The 13785-nt window shown below is 42.6% G+C and overlaps 1 protein-coding gene across 1 annotated transcript in view; it reads right to left on the minus strand.

Moving 5' to 3' along the window:
* Nucleotides 1-13785, minus strand: part of nrxn2b (neurexin 2b) — a 346947-nt gene that overhangs the window by 167250 nt on the left and 165912 nt on the right. The gene's annotated exons all lie outside the window — the stretch shown is intronic.

Genomic DNA, 13785 nt, shown 5'->3' on the forward strand with positions numbered 1-13785 from the left:
CCCCCACCTATCTTTAATTAACAAATCAGTTGAAAATGCCAGGGAACAATAGGTTATGAAAATAGTACGCTGTAAAGTTGCTTCTTTTGTTCATTTTCTAATTGGATACCATTTAATACACCAGTGACTGGATGTGAATCATTAGCTAATACAAACCTCATGTCCTGATGCTGTTTAGGTCTTTCAGTTCTGTCTGATATTAGCAGGTTTATTGCTTTACACCAATACTTTTTGTCGCAGTTAAGTGAAAAGTTGTTTTCAGTGACTAAATGCTGACAGCCATGCTTGCTGAATAAACTTTGGAGAACTCACCCTTCCGCCCCCCCCAAAAATCACAAACAATGTGCCGGCCAAAAAGCCAATCTCTTGAGTTATGCTGAGACACAGCCATTAGTAAGATTGCCAATGCTCTCTGATACTCAAGTTATCCCCTGCAAGCCTCCCAGATTTGAGTTGTTCTTCCTCCATCTATCTATCCCTCTGTCAACTCGCGTCTCAATTAATAGCAGGAGGCACGCAATCATGCTCTTTTTTTTCTTCGGAGTCCTATAACAATGCCACCTAATCAGTCTGGGCTGGACTAAAGGGGGTGAGAGGCATCGGGAAGAAAAACAAAAGTGATGGAATTGCATTAGCTGTAATGAGGGGACCAGAAAATAAAGATGAAACCTCCTCGTTGCAGAAGCAGACAGTGGGAGAAACAGAAAGAGAATGGATGAAAGGAGGATGGCACAGTGAGAGATGCCGGTAGGACGGAAACAAGACAGAGAGAGAAAAAATGAGGAGGGAGGAAATGAGAAGAGAGGAGAAGATGTAGAGAGCGGGAATCTAAGCAGATCAGGGCCATGTGGCATGAAGGGGTGCAGGCCGGATGGCAGAGCCGAGACATACAAAAAAAGAGAGAGGGGAAAGCAGATGTCTGAATCACCCACTGATCCCTCTGCTCTGGCACTGAGTCGTACAAAGCCGGCACGTCTGAAAAAAGAAGAAAGGGCCATCATAGATGTAGGTACTTTAAGGTAAAATATGAGGGAATCGAGGCACGGGGAAAATGCAAAGATTGACTGAACACCAGAGAGGAATGTTGAGATGCAGTGATTTTTGCAACGCTAGAAAATACCAATTGGATTGACTTGGTATATCCGAATATAGTTAATCAGTGGAGGAATTGGTCTTTTGTTGTTTGTTGAGAATACGTCTTGCCAGTTTGGATGTTGCGCTGTTCAGTCTAGTGCATTGGGGCAGATTTGAGCAACCAGTCAGTTGCCACTGATGCCAACCACAGGCCAATAATTGGTTGCCAATGTTTTCAATATGGTTGCCAATGGCAGCCCTGCACACTATAAAACAGAGTCTGACCATTCCGGAGCAATAATGTCATCTTTCCTTATCACAAACCAACTATGCTTTTCAATACAACCACAAAAAGCTGCTCAGAACCCCATTAGATAATCCATTTTTCAAAGACATTACCCATCATTGAACATTGTTTAAATTGTTTTACCTCCCTCAAATGTCAACTAGATTATAAAGCACAGCAATGCAGCCCAGAGGCTTGTTCAGTGGGTTTTAAACTGGATCTGCATGGGTGCTGGTTCTCTCCAGCAGGCCTCCACAGTTACCGGCCTGCTTTGCCCCACAAAGGGGACTGCCCCAGGGGAGCCAATTAAGAGTGTCCGCTGCGCCAGTGACAGCTGCTCCAACCACAACCCAGGAAAAGCCTCCCAGCTCCACATCACCGATGGGGAATGGAGCAGAGAGAGTGAGTCAGGAGGGGAGAAGGGATCAATACAGACAGCAGTCATCCTGAAAGCATCAAGATATCGTGGTATAGTGGAGCAGAACCCTTTACGGGGAAGCGGGGGCTACTCCTGGTTTAATACTCACTTTGGCTGTTAAGGGTCACAGAAGTTTGACAGTTGCAACACCTGTTCAATAAAAGGATTGAATAGATTTGAGCAGGCAGAGAACCAACTCATGAGATCCTTTTGACCCAGAGCAGCGTCTGGCAGTCAGGCTGAGGTAAATTGTTGTATAGCATAAGCTGCTGTAAGCTATTCCATCGGGTTTCCTTTTAGAGAAATGCTCTATGTGAAGCTCCCTCTGAAAAAGAGCCATGCAGAGTAGTGGCTTTTATTTTGAAAGGTAAGAACAGAAGTTGTGGATCTGGTGCTGCCTTTTTCAAGGTTGAATTAACTGCACAAAATAAACCCTGATGTTTCAAGTTCTTTATATAAAACTGTACCCATCTATTAATCCCAAATGAGACACTGATGGATGTTAGAAAACTGATTGTTCTTCCTATTGGCCGGATACATTTTATGGTGATATGAAGAGACATGAACATCCATCCATCCATCCATCCATTTTCAATACCGCTTATCCTCATTAGAGTCGCGGGGGCGCTGGAGCCTATCCCAGCTGACATAGGGCGAAGGCAGGGGACACCCTGGACAGGCCGCCAGTCCATCGAGGGCACATGTAGGGACATACAACCATTCACTCTCACATTCACACCTATGGGCAATTTAGAGATCAATTAACCTGCAGCATGTCTTTGGACTGTGGGAGGAAGCCGGAGAGCCCGGAGAGAACCCATGCTGCCACGGGGAGAACATGCAAACTCCACACAGAAGGACCGCTCTTGCTGTGAGGCGATAGTGCTAGCCACTACACCAGAACAATTGAAATGCGACAAACAAAACCTCAGAAACCTAAACTGTAGCCACTGGGTCATTGGGCATGTTTTCTTGTCTTGAGTTGCACAAAAAGGTGTGTTTCACAGTAAATTTGATTTGCCCTTGAGATTTAAACAATATGGATGTCCCTGGATGACTTTTTTCTACAATTCATACAGTGCTATTTACTTTCATCAATGTCGGCCTTACAGGGCTGTTAAACCCACGTGTGTCTCAAAACTTCATATTCCCTTATTCCATTCCGTCTGTTACTCCTTAAATCTTTTTCGACGGAGTGCAGAACAGAACATTCTTTGTCATCTTCTTGTCAAAGACGGAAAAGATCTCTGAGATGAGGGCAGTAAGAGGAAGCAGTATCACATATGCAGGACGATAATGTTCCTGAATCAGGGGACATTTTTAATTGGGGCCTATGAGATAACCCGTAAGATGCAGATCACCAGCAGGGATGGAGTTGCAGTGTTGATTATGCTTTCCAAGATTCTTATGCTTTCATTTACATAGTGTTGCAAGTGAAATAAAGTGTTTTGGGGGTGTTTGTCTGAAACAACCTTGGAGCTCTGCAAAGTGAGATACAGTATCACACCATGGATAATACTATTCTTGTTTCAGAAGAAACCCCCTTACGTGTGTGTATGGGGTGGGTGGGGTTCTTTAAACTGGCTATTTTTTGGAAGACTCTGACAGAGGTGTTCAAGCCAAGCCATCCCTGGCTTCATGTTCAGTCACATTGGCAGCCATCTGTTGCTCGGTGGTGGGATGAAAAGCTCCGTCTGTCATGTAATAGGAACAGGCCATGACAGCACATTTCCACTATGGAATGTCACCAACCACTTCCTGATATGGGCCAGTGTCCATCAGTGTCTGCATTTAGCTTAATCAACTTTATGGAAAAGTGATGTCTTCGTCAAGTTATTTGACAATACTAATAGCATGTGAGATCCTAGAAAATAGGTAAGGTAAACCATTAGTGCATCTCTGGTATATATACAAACAAATGTGCAAAAAGATCCCAAACTTTGGAGATTTGAGCTGCACCAAAAACAGATACAAAAACAGATTTTTTGCTGATCTGTCTTCCCACCACAATACAATGCACAATTCAGTAAAAGCAGATATTTCTTCAGTCTGAACAATAGGCTTTACAAACAAGTGTCAAAGAAATACTACAACATGTCATTGTTTTATTTCCATGGAATGTGGAAACTTGCGAGGGACCGCCAGAAAAACAATATGATCCAACTTTGGATAATGACAAAAAAAAGACAAAGCCTGGAAAACAAAACAAGGGAAAACACAAATGCAGTGCTGTCAAAGTTACTCCTCAACTAACTTGTTTATCTTCAATATTGTCAAACCCTTCCTTCATGCCTATAATACTGCAGTTACAGCTGTGAGCTGTTAATCAAAATGTTAGCTTTCCAATGGGATAAAAACAAATTACGAAAAGAAAGCAGTGGGACAGAGACCGGGTACTAAAGCCCCAGGAAACATTACTTAAAATGAGTTTTAGCCTATGGCTCTAAGAAATCTACAGTAAAACAGACTGACCTGTCCAATGGTGAAAATGTGGTTTACAAATGCAGCGCTAAGACACAAGAGTTTTCTGTATTAGCTTTTGTTCATGAGATGGTGAAAAAAAAGATTCTCTCGTACAGTAATCCCTTGTCTTCTGCGTCCCCATTGTGTGAGACGTCCTTGAGTCTTGAGTAAATATGAGGAAAAGATTATCAGTTATCTCTTGCCACACCTGTAACAAGATATCTGTTCACCTCAAGCGTGTAGAGCTTAATTCATAATCAAATAGCAACGAGACGCAGACAGAGTGGAGAGTGGAGTGGATATTCTCCTGCCAATCAAAGCTCAGCATTGTTTGAAGCGAAAGTCACCTTCCCAAATTCCTGGATCCCTTCTGCCACCCACACAAGTGGGTTTTCCACTCATCAAAAAGGTATTGTGATGACACTGAACAGAGCTCTTCTAAATGCAAACAATGTAATATGTGTTGCAGGAGTCTCTAATAAGCTGGGCAGAATATATTCCCCTCTGCAAATTGTGCTAACATGCGCACGGATGCACACCAACTCACGAACTGCTTGCTTGCTTTTCCTCACCTCCCAGCTTCTTCCCCAATGCAAACACTTCAACGCAGTTTTTCTGTGACACACATCATTTTATTGCTTGGTGCTGCTGTTTACTTGCAGACATTGGAGCATCCCCCAGGTGCAGACAAACAAGTTGGTAAAATAACAAACTCCAGGTTCCTGTTCGGCCAGCTCAAGTCGGCCTCCCCACCCACTGTCCATAACCGGAACCTAATGTCCCCTCACCTTTCACACGTCAGGCTTGACAAGCTGCTGACAGCTTCCCTCTAAAGGGACCTCCCGTCAAATCTGACATGACAATGCTAGCATTTAACACCAGCCCGGCCTTGTCGCTAGCTAAAAAGCTTGAATGTGTGATTTAGACTGACTGAATGGAGTTTACGGTACAGAAAGGATGGACTTGTATAAAAATGGAAAGCCCGTGTTATCTGATGGTCAGGTCTGACAAGTAATTACAGAGAGGATGTAGTGGTTTAGCTTGGGGCTGGTTCTCTTTACTTAATTCAGTAATCAAATAGCCATACAGAGGGATACTCATGGATGCTCCACCAATTTGGAAAACAATCCTATCTTTGCCGGGAAATCAACCATACTGACATGTCACCAGTGCACTGGTGGAGATCTGCCACATGCTTTCGGTGCAATCTTGACAGATTCTGCGTACAGCTCCCCGGTCACAGTTGCCGTGAGAGCTTCTTGTCTCAACATGGCAATAGCAGGGTTAGGTGATACTGCAACTACCCCACTGATGATATACCTTTAAGAAAAACTATATACAAACATATCGTCCAAAAGAAAGGCTTAAGAGAGAGACACTCATGGATATAAATAGCAATTGTCTAGAGTGTATTGCAAATCCCATAAGTGACCACCAGGTATTGTAAGTAAGCACTTTTTTACACAAGGGCATGCTGAGATCATTAAACAGATCAATCAACTGGTAGTAAGTGCCCTCGTACAGTCTTGCAGTCACATTCATATTTTGTTGTAGATATTTGTGGCTTGATTGCTCACCGTGATGGGAGTTTTGGTCGGGCTGCTCTTTGTTGATCAAGTCGGTGGCAGGCTAACGTTTTCTTTTGGATGGTGGGTTTTCCATCTTGTTGCATCTTTACTTGTTTGTCACACTGATACAAATCACTTTGTTGAAGTTTCTTTGTTTTCCCTGGTTTCACACCAAAGGATTGCAAAATAGGTAACTATCTCAGTACTTAGTTCAAAAGTCTAATATTATTAAAAGGGGTGATGTAATCAAAAATAAATGTTTCACGTAAATCCATAGTTGTCGGCATTTAGCCTTTCAAAAACACATTTTTTACTTTGGTCAAAAACCTGTTTGCTTGTTATAACCTAACAGTACCATGCATTACATATATATACACACACACACATAGCGGCAATAACACAATTAGACATATGCTAGCGTGTTACTTTTTTCAATATGCTACAATGATGAAGTGGAGCATCGAGAAAGTAGGGGAAAAACATTCATAACAGGTGTTGCAAAATTAAATATCTCCCTGTTATGCACATGTGAGGATCAATAATGTGGCCACCCAACATCTTGTTGAACATTAATCTCGTCATATTGCCGAAGCAGCAGTATAGAACAGGGTCAAGTAACACAACAGATAGGGAAGCAAAAATAGCTTCAAATGTGTTTCTTGGTGATTCATTGGACAAAGGCACATATTAAGTATTCATGATGTGGCAGCTGGCTCTTGACCTTAGTCCTACTTCTTATGAACAGCATAAAAATATTCCACTGGGATTACATTTTCCTATAAAAGGCCTGAAATGTGAAATAGGAGTACTGTCAGGTGAGAGGTCAGCTAACCAATGAGAAAAGATCACAAGTGACATCCTGAGGGAGGAAGCCCCGAATCACACCGGTTCTCCACTGAGCCGCTCAACAGTCTGATTAATACATGTGGCAGATCAGAGAGAACAAATGCGTAAAATAATCCTTTCTTTACTGCCTCTCGTGCACTGCCTGCCCACAAATCAGACATTAATCAAGGAGGAAAAGAATTGTTCTCTCTCAACAGCAAGGCACAAAAAAAAAAAAAACCTTGTCTGTGTCTGGGGCAAAGGGAGGGGTAATGCTGCGTGACATTCTCTTCATATCGCTGAGCTAGAGGTCACCTCCCGGCACTCAGAGAAAAGAGAGCGAGGGGGAAAATAGCGCTCTCCATCTCTCACCTGCTCGCCCACTGTGCCTGCATTCATTAATTCTCTCCCCCTCACTCTGTTCCGGTCCTTCCATCTATCTGGCCTTTTGTGCAACACACACAGCAACAGTGTAGCCATAACACATATTACCTTTGCCATCCACACAAATTGACTCACATGGCTGGCACATTGATTATGACATGAGCTAACCAACGTCAACCTCTGTGTTTACTGCACAACATGCAAACAGCATATCAGTGCTCTCATATTATTATTACCCAGCATGCCTCGGTGGTTTTGTAATTGCCCCTGAGCTTTGATACCATAAAACAAACGTTTTGCACGTAAAATGTACACCATGTAATTCGTTTTATTGGTGGAGGATTAGCGAGACAAGGACTTCAGTTAACAATAAGGTCATTTTTAAATGAGATAAACACAGTTTATCTCACCATTTAATGTTTTAAAAGGAAATCGCTCACATTAAATTGCATTTCTGTTTCTATTTGTGGTAATGGGCATGATTATCAAGTGGCTTTGTGGTAAGTGGTTTGTATAGAGCAACAGCATGGAATGAGTCATATGAGTCCTGCATTAAAAATGTTTCTGAGTAAAAGTTATTGGATACAAATATATTTAATTTACCAAAAATAAAACCGTAGTCTTTATGGGGGATGGCCCATTTCCAGTAATGTACTCACTGTGAGCCTTTTTAATTGGACTATAATTATTGATAAATTTACAAAGTTCATTACTTTAACCCTCTGGATTTGATGGACGCGTCCTACGGTGTTTACCATTATATTCATATCTCCGCGGTAAAACGGCACAGAAATATGGTTTGGATGTTGACGGAGTCTGTAGACGTTCTACTTCCGTGTCCTTCTTCTAACGAGATCGTCCGTGATTCACACAGCAAGCCAACAGCTTAGAGGTGCAATGTGCCAGGTTTTTTTTCAAGCCCCGCCGTGCAACTTAATTTGTGGAATCGTGTGTCCGTTTTGTGTGAAACCAACCAATGAAAAAATCGCTAAGGACCTCACACCTTACGCTTCAGAAAAACACTGCCGTTTTCAATTAGTGAATAGTTTGTTTTTATTTATTGGTCATATTTTGTTCTTGTTTGGAAAACTGTTTCCAAAAACAAAAAATATAAAGTAACCTTTGTTTCTAAATGTGAGTAAGATCTGATTTCTGAACATACAGACTTGACAATCTTTGCTTTTGGTGGGCAAAGAAACAAGCAAAGAGTTTTAAATGTTCTTGTTGACGACAGTACAAGAGTGCATCCATTATCTACCACTTAAAAGGCCTCTACTGGCGCCCGGCATCCATCTTGTTTATTACTCTTCAATAGCTCTGACCTTTTGATCTCCAAAGTACGGCTTACGGACAATAGCCTCTACTTGGGAGTGAAATACAATCAATACTTTGGAGAGCTTTCCGTTTCTCAGCACTGTATGAGCGAACACAGAGAATGTCCAGAAGGGAGATGGGGGCTATGACTAGTGGGAGGGCACTAACAAAGCCAGACGGATGACTGACAGTTAGGGACTCACAGACTCTCTCAGCAGGAAAATGATTCAAGTCAAGTGCAGTGCTGGGAACTTCAACTAACTCTGCATAAAGCCATACATGGCCATACATCACTTCGGCCACTCATTGCAAACATACTCATTGCAAACATACTCTTTATTTATAGGTCATATATAGGCCTCAATAATGGAAAGGAAAGAAAATGGAAATTAAAATACCGCAGAGCAGCAAGGGATGCTAATCAAGACGAAGAGTGATGATGAAAGGGGAAAGAAACGGAAAACAACTCCTAAATCATTGGAAAAACAGATCAAGGCTCCTGTGCAGGAAATGATTCAAAAGCAGACAGACGCAGACACGGAGACAAGTGGGCGGCGGAAGGTCAAGCACGTTCGGAGGCATCTGAGACACGGAGTCCAGGTGGAGGTCGTTTGTTTGCCAGTGCCAGGATGTAGCCTTAATTATCTCCATGGCAAACCATCCATCTACCTTGAGCTAGAACTGTCTACTGGTTACTTTGCATCCAAACGTCTATCGGTTTAATTTGACTTTTGCTGCGTCCTTGTTACAAATGGATCTTGTTGCAATGCGTTTGACTTAAACAAGGTGTTTGTTTTGGTAACTGTAGAGCAAGCAGGCCTGTAATGGGATCATTACAGACTAAAAATACAACCTTAACTGATGCAAGGCCCACTTACAGCACATAATGCTTTGTCTCTGTGGGATTTAGTTTCATCTTGACAGTTAGTTGTAATCTAACCCAGTTTGTGGGTAAATTTAGCCTTCTATCCAAGCTGAAAAGGGCAACTCTGACTGGACGGCCATTACCCTGACTGATCAATATGCACTAAGATAGCTCTGCTGAACAGAGCTTCAAGGTTTCAGTACACAAGACACACAAGTTTAATTTGAAAATATTTCAAGGAGTCAGAATTACTCTGGAGAGTCAAATTAAGAGTGAATTCTCACTATTTAGGAGCGGTGTTCATTGCCAGTTTCAATTTATGTGGCTAAGGGGCCGTTTAGTCCTTCAGCATTAACAAATAAGCAGATGAAATGTCATGTTTCTCCCCGTAATATATTTCAGGAAGATATTCTACACTTAGGGAAACGATCCAGTTCCAGATATTCTGCCAGAGTGCGCCTCTCAGCTCGCCCACATGCCCTGTCAATAATCTGCCCAATGAGGAAACATTAGTTGGCATGCCGAAAAAGAAGAGGAGGATATGGTGAAGCTTGTAGAGGATGGGCAACTAAGTAATTAGCCTTACATACAGGCCATGTGATAAGCCTCTTGGTTCTCCCCTTGGCAAGTAACGGCCCCCACATTACAGTTATTGTCGCAGACAGATTATAGACCCCACTGTCTCTGTAAATACAGGGTGATGCTGGATAGGCCTTCAATGCCCTGCTACCATTGGGAATGCTCTGCCTGCGCTGTTCTCTATTGCAATCAATCTAGTTTGCAGCCACTTCGAGTTATACCTTTCACTTGAGTTGCTCTGAGTAGATGTTGACCTACGCTGTTCCTCCATCCTAACATGGAAAGGGCAGCAGAAGGTCCAGACAAAAGATAACACCACTGGGATCTTCTATAGCAGTCTAAATATGAAAAGCCCCACCTATAGCTAGTAATATGCAACACCAGATGGAAGAATTTCAAGGTATCAACCAAAGGGCTCGACCTTCAATGTTTTTGCATTATCGGGGCCTTTTTTCTATAACATGTGTAATAAGTTGATGAAAAGTAAAAACTTGTTGATGTGCATTTCAATCACGCAGCGGGCAGGAGAGCGAGATTTACAACCTTGCGGCACAGAACCGTGAAGCTGAGGCCCCTTTCGGTATGCCCCAAATGGGATCGTCACCTGGGCGTGCTTCCGAATAACCCATTTCCGCAGTGAAATGACTGATAGGCTGGGATAAGATGGCAGTAAAGTGGAGCAGAGTGGGAAGTAGCAGGGGTTCGCGTATCTGTGGTTCTGATCCAGTAGTGCCTTGGTTCATCTCTACAGCCCTCCAAAGGCCCCGGGAGGAGATTTAAGTGTGTCAAAGCTCTGTGTGCAGAAGATGAGTTAGGGATTCAAACACACCGTACCTAGACTATCACTCTATGTAGTTTTCTCTCTCTCTCACTCTCTCACTCTCCAACCCTCCTTTGCCTCCCCTACTGTGTAAGCTCTCCTTCTTTTCCCTACTCTCTTAATCTCCACCCTTTCCACCATTCTTCCTCATTTCCGCCAGACACCCCATGTTCCCCTCAGTCCTCCTTTCGACAGGCAGGCTGCATGCAGGGATGACTTGTCGGCACATTAGTGGTAGAGGCGGGGGTGTGGGGTGGGGTGGGGGTTGGTGATGATTGTGATGGATGCCGCTGTCTGTCAGCCATCAGAGCTCTGACACAGATGTGTCGGATGAAGATGTAGAGATCTTTGAAGTTCACTGGAACTCTGCAAAGTTACTTTTCCGCCGGTGGAACATGTGTGGGCGTGTGCATGCGTGTGCATGCGTGTACATGTGTATTTATGTGATGCGGTGTATGCGGAGACGCAGCAGGAGGTTGCTGCCTGTCACGCTCCCTTAGTAAACCTTCAATTTCCCGCCCTGACATATTATTTCAAACAGTGAAAATGCACATCTCTGCTGAAGCAATATATCACATTTTGCCTCGGTGTACTTGAAACTCAATAACATCACAGTGCAGCTACAAGGAATAATTAAGCCAAGAAATCAGTGGTCCCAAAGGACTGCAGTAAAAATAAATCATGGGTATAAAACAAGCGTAGCCAATATACTGCCCCTCCTGTGGGTTGCTTCCTACAAGAACCAGATGGAATAAACAAAAGCTGACAAGGAAAACCCCTGTTGACATCCTGCTTGCTGTGAGTGCTCTCAGTCAAGGATTGAAATATTTCATCGAAAGGTTTTTTAATATACAATGAAATGCAGAATGGAGCCAAGCGGGAGAGCAGCTGAGCAAAGCTAGCTCTTAAGATAAATGTTTAATGGCCCAAAAAGTGTTCACCCTAGGTTGGGAGAAATGACACCGAATATTGTTAATGTGGCACTGATCACGAAGGTAACGGCACTGAATTCAATCCAGCGGATGAAACCTTTCTTAAGATATTTACTGAAACAGAGTTTTGTAAAGAAAAAAAACATGGGATACTTAGACTTCTTAAACATGCATCAACAACTAAGGGAAAGCATTCAGCCTTAATACTTGCTGGACTCGAATACTTGGTAATACTACTAAGTCATCTACTCCATTTTGGTATGCCAGGTGTATTGGAGGTACTTTAATGTGCCTTCCACCTTACAAAGTCCATATGAAACAAAAAAAATCCATAACAATCATGTACAATACCATTCAAAAAAGTCTTAAAAACTTAAAAGACTTAAAAACAGTATGATTCAGACATCATTTTAATTTATTTTCCAGATCAGAAAGGCCCCAGTGATCCTCAATCAATATTAAAACAGAAAAGTGCAATTAGGCCCATAACATTCAAATTGTTCTAACCCTAGACAGACCTATGTGGAGGTTTTAGGAATAGCTAATATACTCTGTGTTAATTCCAGCTTCTTATAGGCGTCATTATTGTGCACTTGACACTGAAACAGCAATCTGTTTCTATTTAAAACTGCACACATTGTGATGCTTAGCTTCCAGTTTCTTTTACCAACGCTTGATGAATTTGTCTATTCTTATTCAACTGTGACTCAGAGGGATATTTGTCTCTTTCTGCCCTTTCAACTGTCAGTCTGGTTGAATCATAGTACAGGGTTTTGTTCCCCATGTACAAAACAAAAAGAGGAATTTCTCCAACCAAAAAGAAAGAAAGACCATTCAGACCATTCAGTATATAGTTGTCCTCTCAGACATCTGATTGTACCCAATTAAGCTGTTGTGGGAGGCAATTTCTAACTTTTTAATGATAGTGTATGTACATCATGGTGCATTGAAATGCAAGTGAGCACATCATTGTGGATTACACAACATTAACAGTATAATGGTTTGTAAACATTGACACAAAGTGCACTCCAAAGGCATTTGTGTACATTGCCACACATTTGCTGCCTTATATGCTGATCTCTGTCTAGTAAACAGGCTCAGTTCACAAGCTTCATGTCCCTCAGCACTGCCTGGGCTCACAAGAGGTTATGTACGAGAAATAGTGCACAGATTTCTCCAATTTCCAGCATGATATAATATTCATCTCCGCCAGGAGCATCATGCGTTCGGTCCCGCGTGTTTCCGTGAGTGACTGAGTGAGCACCTATGTCCACCACTATTCACGCATTCTGTTCAAGGACCTCTTGTGGTTGTGTTGACTCACACTTTCCCAAAAAGAAAAAAAAAACATTTACTGTAAGGGCTGCTCGTGATCCCTTCTATTCACTACTTCCCAGTGTTTGAATAACAGCTAAAGAAACGAACAGTACACGCACCGCTGAGTACCTCTCGGCCACGACTCTGCGGCTCAATTTTATTGTCTTGGACATTGTGTTTGACTAACAGCTAACAGAACTACCAGCATGTACACTGCTTAGTATGTTGCTGGCAGACAGCTTGGTTTGTTTTATCTGGTGTCTAGACGGTGGTTTAGGCAGTTGCAGGTTGTATTCATTCAATCACACAACACAGACGTGGTTGATGCAGACACACGTGGAAGATGTCTGCAGTCTACTTAGAGCATCTTTTTTTGTTGTTAATATTTTAAGCCTATCTGTTCCTGGACAGTTTATTTGGAAAGGGCCTGTTGGATACTGATGCTGTTTGTAAGGAATGCTAGCTGAGGGATGTGGGGTTGCATTCACATAGTTGCAACGCTGATGAAAGCATTTTTCTCAGAATCCTAAAAGTCCTTTGGGTTGGTTATAGTGGCAGAGGTGGCAGTTTTTCAAAGCATCAGCCATGCATAATACAAGCCACTTTGTTTATTAATGGCGAGCACTCCCAGTGGAGACGCAAATCCTTGGCGCGGGCACCCTAGTCGCAGTGCTTTAATATCTGACGACTAAATAATTAAAACGTGCTTACATCACTGCATCCTCTGAAGATCCCCTCGTCTCTGCCATCTACAAAGCCAAGACGTTGCCCACGCCGTGATGCACTCCCACTGATGTGCCTGTGGTGCTTTTATGTGCAGCAGGAATGAGAGAACGTCCCCACCAACACTGCAGAGTAAGCATGTCACCTCCCCGGAGTGAAATTACAACTTTTGACTAATTCTAGGACAGGAAAATCTCAAGGAAGAAACAGTTTATTG

The sequence above is a fragment of the Cyclopterus lumpus genome, chromosome 18 (genome assembly GCF_009769545.1).
Source record: "Cyclopterus lumpus isolate fCycLum1 chromosome 18, fCycLum1.pri, whole genome shotgun sequence".
Lineage (NCBI taxonomy): Eukaryota > Metazoa > Chordata > Actinopteri > Perciformes > Cyclopteridae > Cyclopterus > Cyclopterus lumpus.